This window comes from Pinus tabuliformis, chromosome 3_1, assembly GCF_031772625.1.
Source record: "Pinus tabuliformis cultivar Carrire ecotype Pingquan chromosome 3_1, CPIR1, whole genome shotgun sequence".
NCBI lineage: Eukaryota > Viridiplantae > Streptophyta > Pinopsida > Pinales > Pinaceae > Pinus > Pinus tabuliformis.
In genome coordinates, this window is record NC_142301.1 from 828,395,728 (window position 1) to 828,416,272 (window position 20,545).

Below are 20,545 nucleotides of genomic sequence, written 5' to 3' on the forward strand. Positions count from 1 at the left end.
TTAAAGTTTTAATTACAAATCAATCAGGTTTTTAGAAAGATTAAAGTTGTCATTGGATGCAAAATTCTTATTGAAATTTTGCACTTTAAAAAAAGTTTACACCTTAAATGATTTGATGACTCTCGACTCTTGTTAAATTTATAATTAAGAGAAATCTATACTGATAAATATAATTGGAAACATCTTGGCACCTTCAACAAGTTCTGCAACCATATCCCAAGTCACAACCACATCCCAAGATGACCATGATACATCGGCCACTGCAAGGATGAAGTTGATCGATGAACACTTCATAGTCGGACAGAAAGAAGCCCTTGAAAAGCTGGAGGACTGGGTTGTAAAAGATGAGAAGACTAAGTTCATTGGCGTGCATGGCAAGCCTAGTTCTGGAAAGACTCTGCTCCTCAAATCACTCTTCAACAACAAAGAGGTGCGCTCTCATTTTAGAAGTAATGGCTTCTTACTCTGGCTGACTGTTTCTAAGAGTCCATGTTTTACTAGTATTAGGAATAAACTCTGGACACAGATGACACAGATAACCATTCAATATAATGTAGGGACAGTGAAAAATATCAATGAGCAACATGTAGAAATATGGGTAGCTGTGAAAGATGATGTAGATCTGATAAAAAATGTCAACCAAGAAGAGGTAAAAAAAGGGGTGAATGATGCACTGCAGACTGCAGGGGAGTGAGGGGTTTGTGTTGTTCTTAGATAATGTGTGAAACAGAGATGCTAATAATTTGTTGGAGAAATTGGGTCTAATTCAAAAGTTAAATTTATTGTTAGTTCGAGGTATCTAGAGTCACTGTCAAATATGGGAATTGCATATGAGCGGAAAAAATCAAATTAGGGACTTAAATGAGCATGACAGCTGGAAGTTGTTTGCTCGACATTCTTTTCCCAATAATGACGGAAATCCACCAGAAAATGAGCAGGGCAAGTTTGTGTGCCATATGTGTGGAGGACTTTCCTTGGCAATAAAAGTTGTGGGAAGGGCAATGGAGGGCAGTACTCAAGCAAAGCAATGGAGATGGGCACTGCAGAGGTTGTCAAATGCCGAAAGTGTCTATGATTGCAAACTCAAATTTAGTTTTGAGGTCCTTGGCAATGAAGGGGTTAAAATGCAATGTTGCTTTCTACTTGCAGCTGCAGCCTCTTTGGAGGACGAAATTCTTTTTGTCCGACATGTGGTTCTACTGTGGGTGGGAGAAGGACTGCTTTCAAGTAAGATGGCATAAGAAGATAGCTACGATCCACTTGAGATGGGATGTATTTGTCTCAATATTTGAGCAGATTGCTGCCTGATTGAGCCTATCATGAGAGACCATGATGGCCGGGTGGTTTGCTTCAGGATCCATGATGAACTGTGCAATTTGGTAATCGAGATTGCTAACGTGGAAGAAAATTTTTATAGCCCTATGGATGGGAAATTAAAAATGTAAAAGTAGACAAGTGTTCCGACTGCAGTCGGATTTCTTGAGAAACAATGAATTAAGTTCGGTTGACCAGTCATTCAGAGCTCCACAAATTTTCTCATTGTTCGTATCTGAAAACAAAGGTTTAGAAAACATTCCAGAAAAGGAAATTGGGAGCATGACCTCTCTTAAGTTTCTGGATCTGAGTGACACAAAAGTGCAGTCATTACCAAAATGTTTAAGGTCTTTGACACAGCTAGTATGCTTAAGGTTACTGTGGACACCCATCAAAATATTGCCAGCATCTCTTACAACTCTGGTAAACCTAGAGATCCTTGACCTTAGCTTTTCTAGCATCATAGAATTACCGGCTGACTTTCATAAGTTGAGATCTTTAAGGTATTTAGGGCTTAGCCACTTTAAAGACTTACAGTATCTGCCTCGGGGCATCTCGTAGATTACTTCTTTGTAGTACTTATATATGAATGAATGTGACATTCTTTGGAAAAGCATTGAATCATGGGGCAAGTGGAAATAGGTGGCTAGTATTTCAGATCTGGTGGGATTAACTAGTGTCAAATGGTTAGAAGTACAGAACAATGGGGCAGCTTTTGATTAGAATATTTTGAAAAAAAAATATTAAATTAAATAATTTGAAAATTAAAAAATAAATTTTAATCTTTTAAAATATAAATTGTTTTTTTCTAGAAAAATTTATGCAGTTTTAAATTAAATTATGAAATATAAAAATTATTTATAAAATAAAAAAAATCTAACAAAAGTTTCTATTGCACAAGTGTCATAACTTTGCACAACAAAATGTCATGTGGATAGCTGCCTATCATAATTTAAGCAAGTATTTGCATAAAAAGATGGTGGGCAACTATCCACATGGCATTATGTTGTGCAAGGAATTGCTAGTTACATTTATTTTCAGCGTATGTCTACTAGTTGTAAAGGAATTTCAAAATATGTTAAAACTCTCACATAATAAAATGTTAATAACTATAAACGTTCTATATATATATATATATATATATATATATATATAAATAGATATAGATATATATATATATACTCTAAAAAATAGTATTTAAAACACTTTTTCAAATATTATTAACTCCAAATCAGTAGAGTAAGGAATGAATTTTATTCAAATTATATATATAACTTATGTATCAATAACTTGAGTTGTCAATTACTTTTTGCATAAGAGGCAAGTACTAAGCAAGAAAGGTGCATATTAGACTTGTTTATATATCTTTTCACTCTAATATAATAAAGAAGCTTGGTATATTATTTAAAGAAGTTTTAAGTTTATTAGTGTAACACCCATTGGTAAATGCTATAAATGTTTTGTTTTGTCACAAATGACTTGGTAAAACTATGTTTTGTTTTATCACAAATGACTTGGTAAAACTATGGGCCAGGTAAAGTGCCAGGTGGATGGTAAAACATAAATGTTATTATTTTATGCAATTGTTTTTTTTTTTTTAATAATACAAGCTATGGTTAGCAATAAAATCATAGGAAAAAGTGCTAAAGAGAGTTTCATTTACCAGATAGTTAAGACAGTTACTCCTTCCACTAGAGATAAATAATCTCAGTTGGGACAAGGGAACAAAGAGGATGAGAGGGAAGAAAACCTTAGGCAAACTTGGAGACTTGGTACTTAGTTGAAGGAGGTGCAAGGGAGGAGTTTAAGCTTCAAGCTTTGGAACTTGAAATGGGACATCGTTGAAGGTTGGTAGGATGCTACCAATTTAGGTATCCTTGAGCTGGTTGGTGGCTAGTGTGATCCTTGAGATAGATGTGTGAGTTTGAGTTCTTGTGTTGGAGTGGAAAGGTCTTGATGTCTTTGGATAGACCTGACTTGGTCACTGTCAAGTAATTGTTTTTGGAAGAAATTAGCTCAAGGGGAGTCAAGTTGTGTAGATTGGTTGGGTTAAACACCTCCTTTTTTGGTGATTTTATGGTTGGACCAAAAGCAAATAAGTACTATTGTTGTATTTTCTATTGTGTATTAATTTCCTTTCGGATGTGAAACTATTTTGTGTTACACGGTGTTACATTTTTTGAGATATGTCAAATGAATGCAATTGTAACATTTCATCTCTAATCATGAAAGATAAAGTCCTATGAAAGGAAGTGCATTGTAAGGGTAAACCAATAGACATGAACTAGGTTATATTCTAGGCCAAGCCAGCTAACCGACAACCCGAACGCAGTCCTAATTTTAGGATAGGATGTCAAGAATGGAAGGAGCAAGTTCTGAAGACAATTCTTCTCATGATTTCCATATTAAACAAAAGTAGTCTAGAAAAAAGGGTATTGATGTGGAGGACTATCCTTACATAAATATGTGTACGAAAATAAGCTTTAACTTACAAAAAGAGAACAAATTCTGTGACAGTTATTGAATCAAAGGGTTGGCCATAAATTCAAGAAATAAAGATAACATATATTCTGGCTAGAAGCGGAAAACAATGTTTCAACAATAATAAGAAAACCATTCACTGGAAAATAAAGAATGGAATATAATAAAAAAGTGTTAATTTATATATTTTCTCTTGAAAAACAATTTACAGTAAAAATGTAGAGACTGTTGAACCCTAGGGTGTAGGGTTAACCAAAAAAGTCAATTATAAATGCATGCATGTAATCAATCCTTTCAAACTCGAACAAAGGGAGACTGGAGATCATAGCTACTAACAATTTTTTTGAGTGGGTATGCCAGGAGCAGGTAACCACCATGACTAAGAATCTAGAACAACAATTAATTTCATGTAAGAACTATCAAAGGCGAGTTACAAACATTGTATTTGATGAAACATATTCCTTAAATTACAAGGAAATTCCTCGAATGATCATAAAGAACAAGTGAAACTGAAGGTCTCACATTCAAAAGATATACATTTCTTAAAAAATATCAATTATAAGATAGAATATTAGATGGTGGAGAATCCCCATTAATGAAATTCCTACATTCATTCCCGAGTTCCTAATGGTCATCGGGCGGGTCTGTGGAAGAACTCGATTTTCTTCAAGGAACGTGAAATCATTATTTTGGAGGCTCCACACTGATAGGAAAACCTGCGATGGAAAACATGAGGGTTAGTCGAAACCCCAACCTTGAAATGGGTGATACAACATAACAAGTAAAGGAATTATTAGTTACCTGTGATGTAGGGAACAAGGGTCGTCAAGACCTCTTAAGCTTGCTGCAACATACAGGAAGTAAGAAAACTAAACTTAAAATATTTGTCTTCCTCTTAGGTTGAACCATACCAAATTATTAAAAGGGTCACCACACCAAATTGATAGGCACAAAGCGAAAAATAAGAAATAAGGAAAAAAAGTTAGAATTAACCCTTATCAAATTAGGTAACAGTCTTGGAAAATATCCAGTTGTAGAAAGACTCCAAAGTAAGAGTTGAGTAGAATATTTCTCTACCTGAGAAAAATAAAGCACACAGGCTTAATGCGAGGGTTGATACCCGAAAAAATCCAAGGGTTGTTGGAATATGGAGATGAATCATAATATGCCCAAAATTAGAAAGAAATGGAAAGGATATGAAAAACTTAGAGAAATGAGAATGCTATAAAACATAGAAACTCTCAGCATACCTGTGTTGCTCAAGCAGAGACTAGAAGGTGCAAGAACCCTATGTTCACCCTTCACATCGGTACTTCCTTTGATGTCCTAGAACAAACTCATCGTTCGAAATTATTAATGAAATTTCTACGATGAACTAGGACTCTTCAGCTAGATTAGCTACAAAATTACCTATGGTCGGGTAAAACCTTCGTAGTGTCCTCCATAAAATAAGGGTTTGAATAAGTATGCGAAGCCATAATTTTGGATCGAAAATACTGTCATTAAACCCCAGTTCCACCATGGTCAATACAAGAAGGATCAAACAATAAATTGTAAGGTAGGTTGTAAAGTAATAAGAACGTAAAAACAAATCCTCTAGTAATTATCTACAGTGTAGAAATAACAAGGTACCTGACTTCTTGTAAAGCAATGGACGGTTCAAGAACGATTAGAGAAAATTTTTTCCGAAGAAGTTGCAAAGTCGTTCTCAGCGAAGGAAGATGATCAAATGATTCAGTTGTGGCATGGGGGCCGGAGGATGGTTATCCTCTAACCACCTCCTGCATTTAGAGGCCATCGATTAAAAATCTAATGAATGGAAACCATGGATCCCAAGGCACACATACCTAATCCATTAATTATACTCTGACCCAATCCATTAATTATACTCTAACACATACTAGAAGGGTTTCAAGAGAGTTTGAACACCTTGTTATCATACTTATCAAGCAATGCATTGTATATAACAATATGAAATGTTAATATTTAAAAATTATTTCTCCAATGCATCAAATGTAAAACTTAGTATCAAAATCCTTGGGGGGTTATGTTGTGAAATGAAAGAATGAATCCACATATGTGTAGGGAGCATAGTATTAATTTAGGATAATGGAATGATATTGAAACAAAACCCAACATAAATTATTCTTCCAACAACATAAAGGTAATAATAATAAGATTCATACAAGTGAAATGGTGGTAATGAAAAATCCACAGTTAAAGGAAAAAAAAATGTGAGTTATGTTACAGCTGGTATTAGAGTTGAAGGGTTCAACACTGTGGCCTGATTAAGGGCAAGAGGGGCTAAAATTTTCTATTAGGAGTGCACTAAAGTAATCCCATTACCTATGTTAAATTATCAAAATATTAAATATCAAGGTATTAATCGACTCATTGTTGAGGCCACCCTTATCTAGAAAGATTAAGCCATGCATATCTAAGTATGAACTAATTCATACTATTAATAAAGACAATAATTATGGGGATTATGATCAAGAGTCAGGTATAAAAGAAGTTAAAAATGCTATTGACATCCAATAAGTAACATTAATTGTTACTTTGATATATTGTACCTATAACTATAGAAACATTATATAGACAACTTGAAACTCAGAAGTAAGGATTAAATATGTACATGTTACTTTGGATCCATCTAAATATCTTGAAAAAAAACTCAACATGATAAATGCATTCAAATAAAAGGAAAATCAAGAACCCTTACTATATATAAAGCAAAGTGTAGGGTATACGAAAATACCTAAGGAAGTCGGTTGGGCATACTTAAGAATAATTCTTGTCCAAGTTGAATGAGGATGTAAAATGTTCATGATAACAAAATAAGAGTCCATGGTGGATGATTAGTGGGTGTGGTTGGAATCCCTTCAATTGATATGGCATATACTGCCAGTAATAAAAGTAAAAGGTAAAAAAAAATTATATTTCAATAATGGAAATAAAATCCAAACTGATAAAGAAGATAATGAACTTCTACACTGAAAATCCTTTGAAAAGGGAGCCACAAAGAGAATGGCTACCATAGTAGAGAAGCTGGCACAAACCATTAGCATGGAGAATTATAACAATTAAGTGGTCATGAGCGGTAGTAGAAAAGCTGCAAAAAGAGATAAGTTGTGATAGATATGATGGAAGGAAACTAATCTCAGAAGTAACAATTAAACTATATATCTGAACCCTTATGTTGAAAAAGGCGTGGTAATTGTATTTGGATTATTCCCCAATACCAAACAAACATGAACGCACATTAGAATAATGTTGCAGTGATCCAAAGAAGGTACCCACATTATATCAAAATTTAGCAAGTACAACTAAGATCGATTAGAGTCAAAACATGAAAATTTATTAAGGAATATAATAACTCTAAACATGGGAAGAGAATCCAGATAGCTTTGAAAATTCCAGCCCCTTGTATGAGTAGAAGGCTCAAGGATTCAATATCCTAGAATGACTCTCTAAATGCTATCTTATAACCACCCTATAATTAAGAAGGCTCTGTGTGACTGAAAAAAAAGATGATGATAGAAATCTAATTAATTTGAACTACGATGACATCTAAAAGACTTGAGATAAGTTGATACAATAAGGAGCACAAGTAAATGTATGTAAAAGTTTATGGGCATTTGGCAAAATTGTAGGAAATTATATTCACACCAAATGACACAATTATAAATTATGGCCCTTGTTGATTTGATGCCTTAGCTACAATTTTTTTTGGCCGACATCATAAAGGTGGAAAGGACAAAATAAATAAATAAGTATATGTATATATAAATATGTAAAATACACGACAACACACATATCTTTTTAAGATCTTTCACCCTAGCATGCCTCGAATAATGGGTAGAGGGTTCAAGTAAAATGATGACTAGGCATAAATAGATAGTTGAGTAAGATAATGAAGGATATTAAATTTAATATTAGCAAAATTTAAAGTTAAAATGTTGATAGTACATTAGTAGAAGTGTTATGACATAGTTAATATTACCTAGTTAAGTACCTAGAAAATATGACTTTGAAAGACACAAATGAAGTTTGGCAAGTGATTGACTAGAATGAATTTTTACTTAAAAACTACCATAATAAGACAACCATTTGAAGATGATGTATTAAAGGGCGAAGAATTTCCCAAATACCCTAGTTAATGGTTGCAGAACAAAAGGACATAAAACCAAGACAGGGATTTAGAGGAACTTTTAAGTGAGGTAGGTTAGCAAAGTACTATTGCGAAATTTGGTGACTTCATTAATATTATCTTGTGCTTTTAAATCTTGGTGATATTGGGAAAAAGTTAAGGAAAGGAATGGAAAATATGTGTGTGTGTGTGTGTGAATTATAAAATTTTGATTGGGAATTTTCCATGAAAATACCAACGGAAAATAAGGTGAATGGAATTAGATCCACTTGAATAAATAACATTAATGTGTGTATGTATATATATTACTTCTTTCTAGTTATACAATTTTAATTGCTAGTATATGCGATAGTATAAATGGATCTAGTTATTTCAATGTATCATACCTAAGAAATTCCTTTTCATAAGATATAAATTTATTTTTACTTTAATTACAAGTCCAAATAACTATCTTTTGAAAAAGTGTACTTAATCATATTAATTTCGATTATTCAGTGTAATTTTTCTAACTTCTCAATAGGAACTAAACTACCATACAACACTTATTTCTAAATACTAATTTTAGCAAAAAATAATATTCAAAGTTCACACAAGATATCTAGTCTTATAAATCTAATCAATATCCAATAACAATTCTAAAAATCCATTAAACTAATTCTTAAATTTACAATTATGCGAGGGAAGCTTAATTAGTAATCATCATGATATAAAGTATTATGCAAATGGTGAGATTCAAATTTCAAATATCTTTAATTGTTACTCCACAGAAAGAAAGAAAAAAAAATACTAATAAATAAATCTAATTAACTATATCAATAACCGAATCATTTTTTTACGGCAAATCCATTCACATGAGTTGCACATTTATGTAGTTCTATACGGTCCTTCTTTCTATTATTGTGGGACTATGAATTATTGGATTGTGTTGTGTTTGTAGAAATTTTGGTTTGCAAGTCACTAAAAAGCCTTAACAAGGCATGTTTTCTCAATGGTGGTTATTTGTTTTCTTTATCTAATGTTTTAACCACTAGTGAACCCTCTCCTTAATGTGTTTCATCACACATTAACCATGGGTGAACCTTCTCCCTAATATTCTTCTAGCTCAAGAGAATCTTTTCAAATTATGTTTACATCCTCAAAAAAAATATTTATTAGTGTTTCATTACTGTTCATAGAATCTTTACCATTAAAACCAAAAAAATCTAAGAGTAATTAAATTCTTTTTATTAAAAAAATACTTATAACTTTAATTGTCTTTTTAACACAATTTTATAATATATGGGAAAAAAGAAAGAATGAGAATAACCTCAAGTTCAAACTTCATAGTTATGTTTTAACAATGGTATAATTTTTCAAATCTATATTGATCACATTTTCTAAAATTTCCTTATAGGTGGTTTGTGGTTAATATTATATACATAGTAAATGGTGTTTTTTCCACTTGTCTCGACCACCTAGGCTATTTAATCTACCATTCGTGTTGTAGCGATCATAAACATAAAAGTGAAAACAAATAAGATTTGAAAGGGAAGGGTAGTATAAGATTTGAACCAAAGACTTCCAATTTAGTGAGACTTCATTTCTATGACCACTACCATTTGAGCTACCGAAATTTCCATAGCCACTACAACTTGAGCTACCCTAGGTGAACTACAAAATGTAAATTTTTATTTATATTAATTGATTGAGTTGAAATCAAATTAAATCTTTTAAATATATATATATATTGCTTAAATCTATCCAATTTCAAGAGGGATTAAATTTAAGGGTAACTTTTTTATCATTTGATAAAGAATTAATGCATAATATAGAATTAAAAACTCAAAAAATTTAAACCTAAGAAATTTAATCTCACTTAATACGTAATTGATCTAAATTTAAGATAGATTTACATCCATCATAATTAAATGTTACTATTTTGTTATAATATAATCAAAACATTCTATGTCTTATATATTTTTTCTATAAATTTTGTTTATGAACAAAAAAAACAGTATTTTAAGAATATGTTTTCTCAAATGCTTATCATTTAATTTTATAAAGACAAATTGATAAATAAATATCAAATCTTGATTCTTCTTAGCACTTAACATTTATAAAAGTAAACTAAGTGATATATATATATATATATATATATATATAGATAAAGTAAATATATTAAAATTTATCAAATTAAATTTAATTATTAATATTATAATGCTTAAAGGTGGTATGAGAGAGAGGGGTTTTATATAGTCCAAATGAAATATTGGTAACAGGGTATACCTATGTTGGGAACTATCACCAACAATCAAGTGGAATTACACAGGTTGTTGCAATGCCTGCTACTGACAAGAGCTCTTTGAGTAACTAATATAATTGTCCTTAGAGATCCGCTTATCATTATTCAACGTCTTCACACTAGAACTTGGCCAAAGTTTAATCATCTAAAAAGCCTTCTGAAGAGAATCTAAGCACTATTGGATGAACTCAACTATAGATATTTCTTTCATATCCTAAGAAAGAAAAACACTGAGGCCAATATGTGTGCTAACCTGGCTTGCTAGCTCAAAGCTAGGAAACTTGAAACCAATCACAATCAGGGTTGGTGCAATCTTCAATAAACTCAAACTAATCCATATGGAAATAAAGAATAATATGCCCTATATTCATATAATAATTTCAACTCCAAGGAAAATTCTCCATGTAATAAAGTTATTTATGGAAAATAATTCCTATTAGGTGGTGAAGAGCCTAAATCTAGTCGTGAAATTGAGCAATCACTTCAATCTTGCAACTAATGTAAGACTAATCTCATTGAAAAAGAGCTCGTCATTCAATGGCCACATAGAAAGTACAAAACATGTCACTCTCCACTTGGAAGTATGATGTTTGTCCATAGAAAAATTCTTATAAACAATCATGTGGCTTTAAATCCCCCCACATGTAGTTTAACAAGGAAGTGCCATACAACTATGATCTAGACTTTGCACAAACATTGAAACTCATACAAGAATTCATTATGGTATCTAATCTAGGCAATGTGAGTACAATTTTGATTTGCAAGACACAACCTCAACCCTCTACAATATTCAAACTTGAGGATTGCAAGTGGATTGGAAACTTACATCCCTGAATCAATGTGGGTTTTGCATTCTGATCCTATAGCTTAGTGGTTGACACTTTTTCCAAATTGGGAATTCATTCTTTAATTAGAATGTCCTCATGTCAAGTCGGTTATAGTAGGATAGCATAGAAAGGCAGTGAAAGGTACAAGAGTGGTGACCTTAGTGAGGAATTGTTGGTGCCCCTTGTACTCACGAAGGCCTCTACGATATTGCCAGGCAAGGGACTTACACATATTCATTGATTGTCTCTCAAATTCATTTGTCCTATTTCTTGTGCTTGACTTTGTCAAGGATCTTTGGCTTTATGTCTCATACATATTCTATGATCTTGTGAATAATCGACTTCCTTCATAACTCATGTCTGTAACTAAATCACGACACAATACCACTTCTCTAGTTGACTCGCATAGCATGAACAGGGGAAGGTTGAAGGTGTTATAAATTCAAGTTAGTGTTGGAGTTAGAATGTGGAGGGGCCTTGCGAGAATGGTAGAAAGTAGCCATGGAGCTAGGAGACTAAATTGTGGAAGTATGGATATAGTTACATAGTTGAAGAAAAAAATTGATGTTCTGCAAATGACTTACTTGTCTTAAATTTGAAGATAAAGAACTATAGGTTATGCACAATCCAAGTGATGGAGGAAAGCCACTCTCTAAAACAAAATTTGGTTAGGAAAGATGATGAAATGGAGGCCTTGCGTAGCCAACTCTTGGATCTCCAGGATCAAATTAATCTTCTGAAATCGTGACTCAATGAGAGTGACAATGTAACCAAAACCAAATGAGTAGCTTCTATACCTCAACAAACCAACTATTAGGGAGGAATACAAATGAATTTGAAGTATGGTACCATGTAAATTTTGTCTTCTACTAGGAAACTTTTGTCGTATATATAGTTATAGAAATGTTTTGCAATCTGCTATAGTTTGTTGCCTCGTTAGTTTGTTGTTATTAGTCTCTAGCCCTATGGATTTGTAAGACGATGCTCATATTGTAAATTTTCTTGTGTATTTGTTGTGTCGAGAGGTAATTTTAATATAAATCTTAGTCACTCCCTCCTCTATATATAAATATATAATTATAATGTTTTTATATAATAATTATTTTATTATCATATTTGTTTCATATTCATGAATTAATTAGAAAAAAAGCTTAAATAAAAAATTAATAAACAAGAACAACTCAAATAATAAAATCAATGGTTTAATAATTTTGGTTTAATAAAATCAATGGTTTAAAAGTTAAATATGAATAATACAATCAATGGTTTATTAAATTTCCATAAGGAAATCTATATACACATTAATCAAATAATGTTACAAATAAATATATGAAGTATTGTGTTGGATTGTGGGGGCTTGACCCAGGTTCAACGTTAGTTAGCCAAACAAATCCCTACACTATTGGCCCTTTGGGCATCAACCCGTGGAGTGTGGACTGAAGTCTTACCCGAAGCAGTATGGGGGGATGCTGGAACCAAGTTTCCGCACCCTTGATATGGATGTGATGTCGGTTTATCCCAGCTATACATGCCTGCGTGCAATTTTCTTAACCCTATGTTTGTCCTTCAGTACCTTTGCGAAACAATACAATCGACTTTCATGTAGCCCTAACTTAGGGCTAATATGCTTTCGCGTTGCTGGGGCAACGAACTGTGATATTTTCCCAACTACGCTAAGTGTCTTACTTATCTTATTAACATATCTTAGTTAGCTTCACGTAAACGGATGTTCTTACTTGCGTTCACTTAAGTAATACATTTACATACATTCATGCATCATATAAGCATTATAAGTGAAATTTATACCCAACATAACAAATGCATAAATAGGAAATAAAAACGCAAAATTTGTAGAATACTTCTCTTTATTGATAATTCGAAACAATTACAAACTCGACCCGCCCTGTGCATTCAACTGTAGGGTTCCGCTTACTCAGTTGCAGACTTCTAGGCCTCTGCACACTTAGCTGTAAAGCCTCTACCTATGCTATGACCCAAAACTTAGACTCCTACTTCAGAGCTATCTCTCATACATGTTCAATCATTGATTCCCTTCTAATTCCCTTTAACTACTTAGAGCTTAGCTCTTATTTATACAATCCATGGTCTGTAGACCATGGGTAGATCTTCTACAGCGGAAATTACATTTTCAAAATAAGGACAGACAACCCTATGACTCTTTAATAACCATGCACTCCGTGACCACAAAATGCAGAGTCTTTACAATTGGACCAAAATATGGGCTTTAAGCCCCAAAACTACCCTTGGGGGATCCCATGCCCAACAGGCCCCCAACACAAGCATCGTGACTCACCCTCGAGTCACTCTACAGGTGCAGAGATCTTAGCGCGAAGAACTCAAACCAACCATCAAAACGTGAATAGTGACTTAACGGTCACTCTCTGATAGACCTGGGTGCTAGTGGAGCTGTCTTTGTGCTGTCAAAGACCCTGTGACACTTCGCTGCTTCGCGCAGTCCTAACATCGTGCAACTCCCGAGCAGTGTAGTTTATAGTCCCATGCCTCCTTTCAACTTCCTGGAGCTCTAAGACTGTGCTTCTGTCGGATAGTCAGATGGTTGGGCCACCAATGTATGACTTCAAACGACTGCCATTCACTTTTCTTGGGAAGGGATCTCCATTCAATTTAACCAACTAGACCATGCCACCATCGGTAGTCTCCTTAATAACATATGGCCCCAGCCAATGCATTCTGAGTTTCCCTGGAAATTTATTAAACTTACGTCATACAACAGCACTAAGTCATTCAACTTAAAGGTGCACAACTTAATATGTCGATCGTGCCACACCTTTTCACGCTGCTTTTTGACCTGCTGGTGAAATCCAGCCAAAAATCTCTCCTCTCCCAGCGCATCCAATTATGCGAGCCTCTCTTCCAGGGCTCCACTATCTGTCATACCTGTGAGCACTGCTATGCACAGACTAGGCATGATTTATTCCATAGGCATTACAGCTTCAATCCCGTATACTAGCCTAAAGGGTGTCTGTCCCGTTAACTTCTTGCACATTGTCCGATAAGCCTACAATACTGCAGGTTTGCATAGGTCCCAAGCACTTCACTTGAGCATTGAAAAGCTTGGTCAACGTGGTTTCAAGCACTTTGTTGAGCGCCTCCACTGTCCCGTTAGCCTGTGGGTGATAAGGTGTGCTCTTCTGGTGATACACCTGAAATTCCTCTGTTAGTGCGTTGATTGTCTCATGTAGGAAGTACGTACCATGATCACTCATCAAGATTTTTGGACAACCAAATCACGTCAGTACATGCTCAAATATAAACTTCGCGGCAGTCGCACCCGTGCAATCCTTCACCAACTGCGCTTCTGCCCAACAAGTCAAATACTCTGTCGCAGTGATAATATACGTCGCGCCTGTCTTCCCTTGATGTTGAATGGGTCCTACAAAATATATTTCCCACTTTTCAAAAGGTTGCAATGTCATTTGTGGATTCAAAGGCATTTCATCCCTCCGCGATGGCCTACCTGTTCTTTGACATACGTCACACGCCTTGCAATATGCTTTTGAATCCTGATGAAGGGTTGGCCACCACAACCCTGTGTGTAGAATCTTCTGCGTGGCGGCTCTCCCTACATAATGTCCTCTTGTGGCACCCCCATGAGTGTCCACGAGGATGCTACTTCATTCAAACTCAAGTACATACCTTCGCAATATCTCATCATTCCCCATCTTGTATAGATGCCAAGCAATGACAAAGAAATCTGTCACGTGCACCACTAATTCCTTCTTTTGCTAGACAAAGTATCCTTCTGACGCAGTTCCAGTCATTAGAAAGTGTATTATATCGTCAAAATGTTCATCTACGACGCGAACAACAAAAAGTTGCATGCCAGGTAATCCTTCCTCCAAATTAGTGGGTTCCTCCCCTATCTCAATGGATGACAGGTGGTATGGTCCCGCGTTAATCGTCCAGGCTTCAGAACAACTTCAAAATCATATTCATGGAACAATAAAAGCCATCTGCAAATGCGCCCCCCAACGCAGGCTTATTGACCAGGTATTTGAGCGCAGAGTGATTCGTATACATCTTAAAGTGGCCTCCTAGCAAGTACTGTCGATACTTCTGGAGCGCATACACCATAGCTAGTCCCTCACATTTAGTGGTGGAATAGTTCTTCTCTACTTTGGATAATCTGCGACTTGAAAACATGATAGGGTGGTCCAAGCCTTCTCCGCCATCATGTGTTAGTACTGCCCCCAACGCTATACATGATGCATCAACATGTACATGAAATTCTTTCTTCTAGTTTAGGAAGACTAGAATCAGCATGGTAACCATCTTTTCTTTCAATATATCCAATCTTTTCTTACAATCATCGTTCTAGCAGAACGAGACATCCTTCTTCAATAATTTTTCCATCGGCGTGGTGATCTGGGCATAGCCTTTGATAAACTTTCTGTAATATCGCATATGCCCCAGAGTAGCGCATAGCTGTTTCACACTTCTTGGTGCTTCCAAGTTCAGAATCACTGCGATCTTCGTGGGGTCTACCATCAACCCTTGTCTGCAAACCACATGCCCCAATAGGTTCCTAAAAGGAACGCAAAACATACACTTATTGAGATTTGAGCGCGATCTGGTATCTTCGGCAGGTATCCAACATCAAGCGCAAGCTCGCTACGTGGCGCTTGACCAATCCAAATACAGTCCAGTCATTAAAATATACCTCCAGGAACTTATGAATAAATTCCTTGAATGCCGCAACGACCATGGGTGAAAAGATAGCAGGCGAATTCTTCAACCCAAACGACATTACATTATATTGAAAGCAACCCCACTCAGTCACGAAGGTTGTGTTTCTCCTATCCTCTCGCACGATTTTGATTTCGTGGTACCCAGAGAACCCATCAGTAAAAGAGTATGCCTCCTCACCACCTACATTATCTAACACTTCATTTGTGAATGGAGTTGGGAAAGGATCATGCACACAAACGTCATTCAGGTTCCTAAGGTCCACACATATCCTTATCTCATCCTTCTGCTTCTTCTCTTACGCCACCATTGGGCCTACCCAATCAGATTCTTCCATAGGCTCAATGATGCCTGCTGCTAGCATTTTGTCTAGCTCTAAGCGGCAAGGCCTTTGCTTAACTGGCTTCCCGTCAGGTTTTAACATGATCTTCAGCACTCCTAGATCTCCGATTATTCCTTTAAAATTTGTAAACTTGGTAGGGAATAAGTCCTTGTATTTGCGAAGAAATTCAGTGACCTTATCTACCATCGCGTCATCCTAGTAGTCTCCAATCTTCACGAATTTGAGTTCTGCCTCTGTACCAAGGTTCACCTGTTTAGTTCTCACAGGTGTGGTTATATCATTGTTCTCTATCTGTGGTCCCTGAACCTCGCGGTGGCCTTTTGTCTCTAGAATGTTAATCTCTCGTGGATCCTCGTCCTCCTCTTCAGCAGTTACATTATAACATTCCAGCACATGACTCAGTTGAGTAGCCCATTCGAGTTGCATTAGGTCTAAACGATGCTACGGTACACTGAAGATGGCTGCTTTCACCTCTTGTAGCACTTCATCAATGCTGTCAAACCCATCCTCAAAACTAAAGGTCATCATGAATCCTTCACGCAGAATATCCCATTCACCTGTCCCATGGCAAAGCTCTGTTTCTATATACGAATTCATTGGGATAACATCCAGGGTATGACAGAATAGGTGAACCCACTCAAGTTGTGGCTTTTCTCCATAGGCCTATGTCCATTTTGCTAGATGCGCACATGAATCATTTTGTCCATCGTACTTTTCTGCTAATCGCATCCTAGGCTTCCCAAATCGTGTTCTCATCATTCTCCTACATTCATGCCAATCATCAAAAATCCCCTTGTGCATACCCCACCAACTTGAGGGCATAGCACGTGGTGCCCAATCCAAGGCCTGGAAGCGTTATTTTTCTGGTACCTTCCTTTCAAATGCATCCAAAAATATATCCACCTCATTCAGTCCATCATAAATAGGCAGATTTCTTACCATTGACGACACACATCGCAACGACCGAGTCATCATGTTGCAATTCAGCGTAGTTACTTTATGTAACCGATTTTGCCAGCGTTCTATTTCTTCATTGGAGTCCGAAGTGCAGGAACTCTCACGCTCCAAATCCCAAATCCAGAATAACTTGATCCATCTCGTATTCTCTGACCTACGAGGTCAGTCTCATTTCAAGCCCCGTCCTTATCTTATGCTTTTCGATATTGTGGACTATGCGTGGTTCACCTGGCGTGATCCCAGCACATCTATTGTTAAGTTCCTGTAACCCTTTCACAATCTTACTGTCGCGCAATAACTTCATACAGGTTTCCAGGAAAGTTGTGAGCATAGAGGGGTCCATCTCCGGCTCAGGCTTATCTTTGCTTCTTGAAGTGGAGGCCTCAACAAAGTTCTTCTTAGCTTCCATGAAGGTTTCCTGAGCGTGCTCGAAATCGAACTCAACATCTTTTACCAAGGCTTTGCGAACCCAGGTACTGTCTTCTGGATGTTTCCCCTTGTCATCTCCTGTCACGATTCCACTTCGGAGCACTATATTTATGTTCGGATCTTCCTCGCGCGGCTCAGACCTCATCATCTATAGGTTCTGAGTCAAGGGAGGCAGTAGCGCTCCTTTGTCACATATCCTGGCTATCAACGTAGGACAATCTTATATTTCATGATCAAACAACATGCAATACTTGCACAACGGGCGCGTTGGATTAGTGCAATCGTGGGCATAGTGTCCTGGCCCTTTGCAATTGTAGCAAATCAATTATCCGCGACCTCTACCAGGTCCTCCTCCACCTCGGCCTCATCTGCGCCATCCTTGCATTCTGGTCACAGCACCGCGTTTTAGCCTGAACTTTGTAGGAGGGCATTCTCTCCATCATCAATTCATAGCTCCTGCAAGTACGCTCATCATGTCCCACCGATCTACAAAAGTTGCAGAACAACTGTTGTAGAGTTTGTGTATACTTCTATAACAAGTGGCAGTTATCCGTGGCATGTTTTTCGACTATTTGACAGATAGTGCACCACAAAGTAGGCACCGTGCTAGGTCCTGCTTAAGCTTCCGGCCTTAAAGGCATCGGTCCTCCTCCTACAAGGTAATTTGTAAAGACTGGGCAGTGGTATTTGTCATGACCCTGACTCTTGCATTTCACACACCATACCTCTTCGCATACCTCTGGCCAAACCGTCCTGTCCTATTTCAGACTTTGCATCTCAAGGCACAAATTCTTTAGCTGCGCATGGATTTGCTGGACTCCTAGATTAGGATCCTGCATCAGAGTCTCGTGTAGTCTCATGGCAATCTCTAGGGCCTCTGCCTGAGTTTTTATCTTCTGTTGCGACAACGCACTCCTTAAGTGTGGTAGTAGCGAAGCCACAAACCACTCGCGATGCTGTCCATTTGTCAAATTCATGTTGGCTTCACGGATCGTACATTTCAGCTTCTAATTTAGTTCCCAAGGCATCTCGCCTAGTAGCATTGTGATCTCTTTGAATCCCATAATCAACTGCGCTTCAGATTTAGGCCTGCTAAATTCCCTATTCAGTGCTGCTTGGATGTTTGCTACCCTTGCATTTGGGTTATCGCTAGAGTACTTAATATACCAGGTTAGCGTGTGATCTTGTAGAGCACTAACCATTATTTCCTTCTTTATATTGTCATCTATAACACCTTGAGCTTTTTATACAACCCTCACAATGAACCATAATTGGTCTGGGTCCTCATTTCCTAAGCCTTTGAACAAAGGCAACTTCACTATGTTCATCATACTAAATTGCGATGGTGGTGGAGGTGGTACGGGTGAATTTGGAGGTGATGGTGATGAATATGGAGGTGGTGTGAGCGGAGGTGGTATTCACGGAAATCCTTGTCTTATCAATTGAATAACACTTCGCGGAGAGACCTTCGCTATCCCTTCCTTGTCCCTTCGCAGTGGTGAAATCAAGGGGCTATACTCCGAATCCTTATTTCCTTCGTTTCTGTAACTTTTTCCGCTTCGCGTAGTCCCAAACATCAAGGTAACTGCATAACCCATTTTTCACACAACAACATGTTAATCCAAGTATTTAGAGATTTTACATACTTACCTCATGGTCCTTTGAAAAGGTGTCGCTCTACCTCGCTATAGCTGACTGAGGTGTATACCGCGAACTCAGTAACAAATCATCCTATAATGCGATCGAGGCAATGATCGACAATGCGCGCAATCTTATCCTCTGATGCTTCCAACCTTCGCACTAGCTCTGGGGTCCACACAATAGGACTGTCAAGTTTCCACCTTCGTTGGCTATCTATTAGCTTCGCAATCCACTCGTATAGCTCAGTAGGGAAGGACATGGAAAATATTTTGTGGATCTCTGTATATAGGTATCGGTCCAACCACTGTTCTTTTGACAGTCGTGGGTTTATGTTCTCTTGTGCCATGAACCCGTGAATCCTTCTGTCCAACCAACCTTCGATTTCTTTCTTAGTTGGGTTCCAGTGATACGACATCACACATCTCTCATGCAGATTCCGGTCTCGGCAACAGAACCATTTGTTGGCTTGTGGGGGCTTGACCCATGTTCAACGTTATGTAGCCAAATAAATCCCTACACTACTAGCCCTTTCGGCATCAGCGCGTGGAGCATGGACTAAAGTCTCACCCGAAACAGTATAGGGGGATGCTGGAACCAAGTTTTTGCACCCTTGAGATGGATGTGATGTTGGTTTATCCCAACTATACCTGCCTATGAGCAGGTTGCTTAACCCTTTGTTCGTCCTTCAGCACCTTCGCGAAATGGTACAATCAGCTTTCGCACAGCCCTAACCTAGGGCTGATATGCTTTCGTGTTGCTAGGGCAATGAACTGTGATATTTTCCGAACTACGCTAAGTGTCTTACCTATCTTATTAACAGATCTTAGTTAGCTTCCCGTAAACGGATGTTCTTACTTTCGTTCACTTAAAAAATACATTTACATACATTTGCACATCATATAAGCATTATAAGTGAAATTTATACCTAATATAACAGATGCATAAACAAGAAATAAAGACGCAGAATTTGTAGAATACTTCTCTTTATTGATAATTCTGAACAATTACAGACTCGACCCGACCTGCGCACTCAGCTGCAGGGGTCTGCGCACTCAACTGTGAACTTCTAGGCCTCTGCACACTCAGCTGCAGAGCCTCTACCAATGTTATCACCCAAAACTTAGACTCCTACTTGAGAGCTATCTCTCATACATGTTCAATCGTTGATTCCCTTCTAATTCCCTTTAACTACTTAGAGCTTAGCTCTATTTATACGATCCATGGTCTGTGGACCATGGGTAGATCTTCTACAGCCGATATTACATTTTCAAAATAAGGGCGGACAACCCTATGATTCTTTAACAACTACACGCTCCACGACCACAAAATGCGGATTCTTTACCCTTGGATTACAAAATTGGACCAAAATATGGGCTTTAAGCCCCAAAACTGCC

General features: G+C 36.9%; 1 long non-coding RNA gene across 1 annotated transcript in view; it reads left to right on the forward strand.

Annotated features, from left to right (window-relative positions):
• Nucleotides 1-212: 212 nt before the first annotated feature.
• Nucleotides 213-20,545, forward strand: part of LOC149190047 (uncharacterized) — a 95,613-nt gene continuing 75,280 nt past the window's right edge. The window contains exon 1 of the long non-coding RNA XR_016256450.1: nt 213-430. This is a non-coding gene — a long non-coding RNA (uncharacterized LOC149190047). The remainder of the gene's footprint in view (nt 431-20,545) is intronic.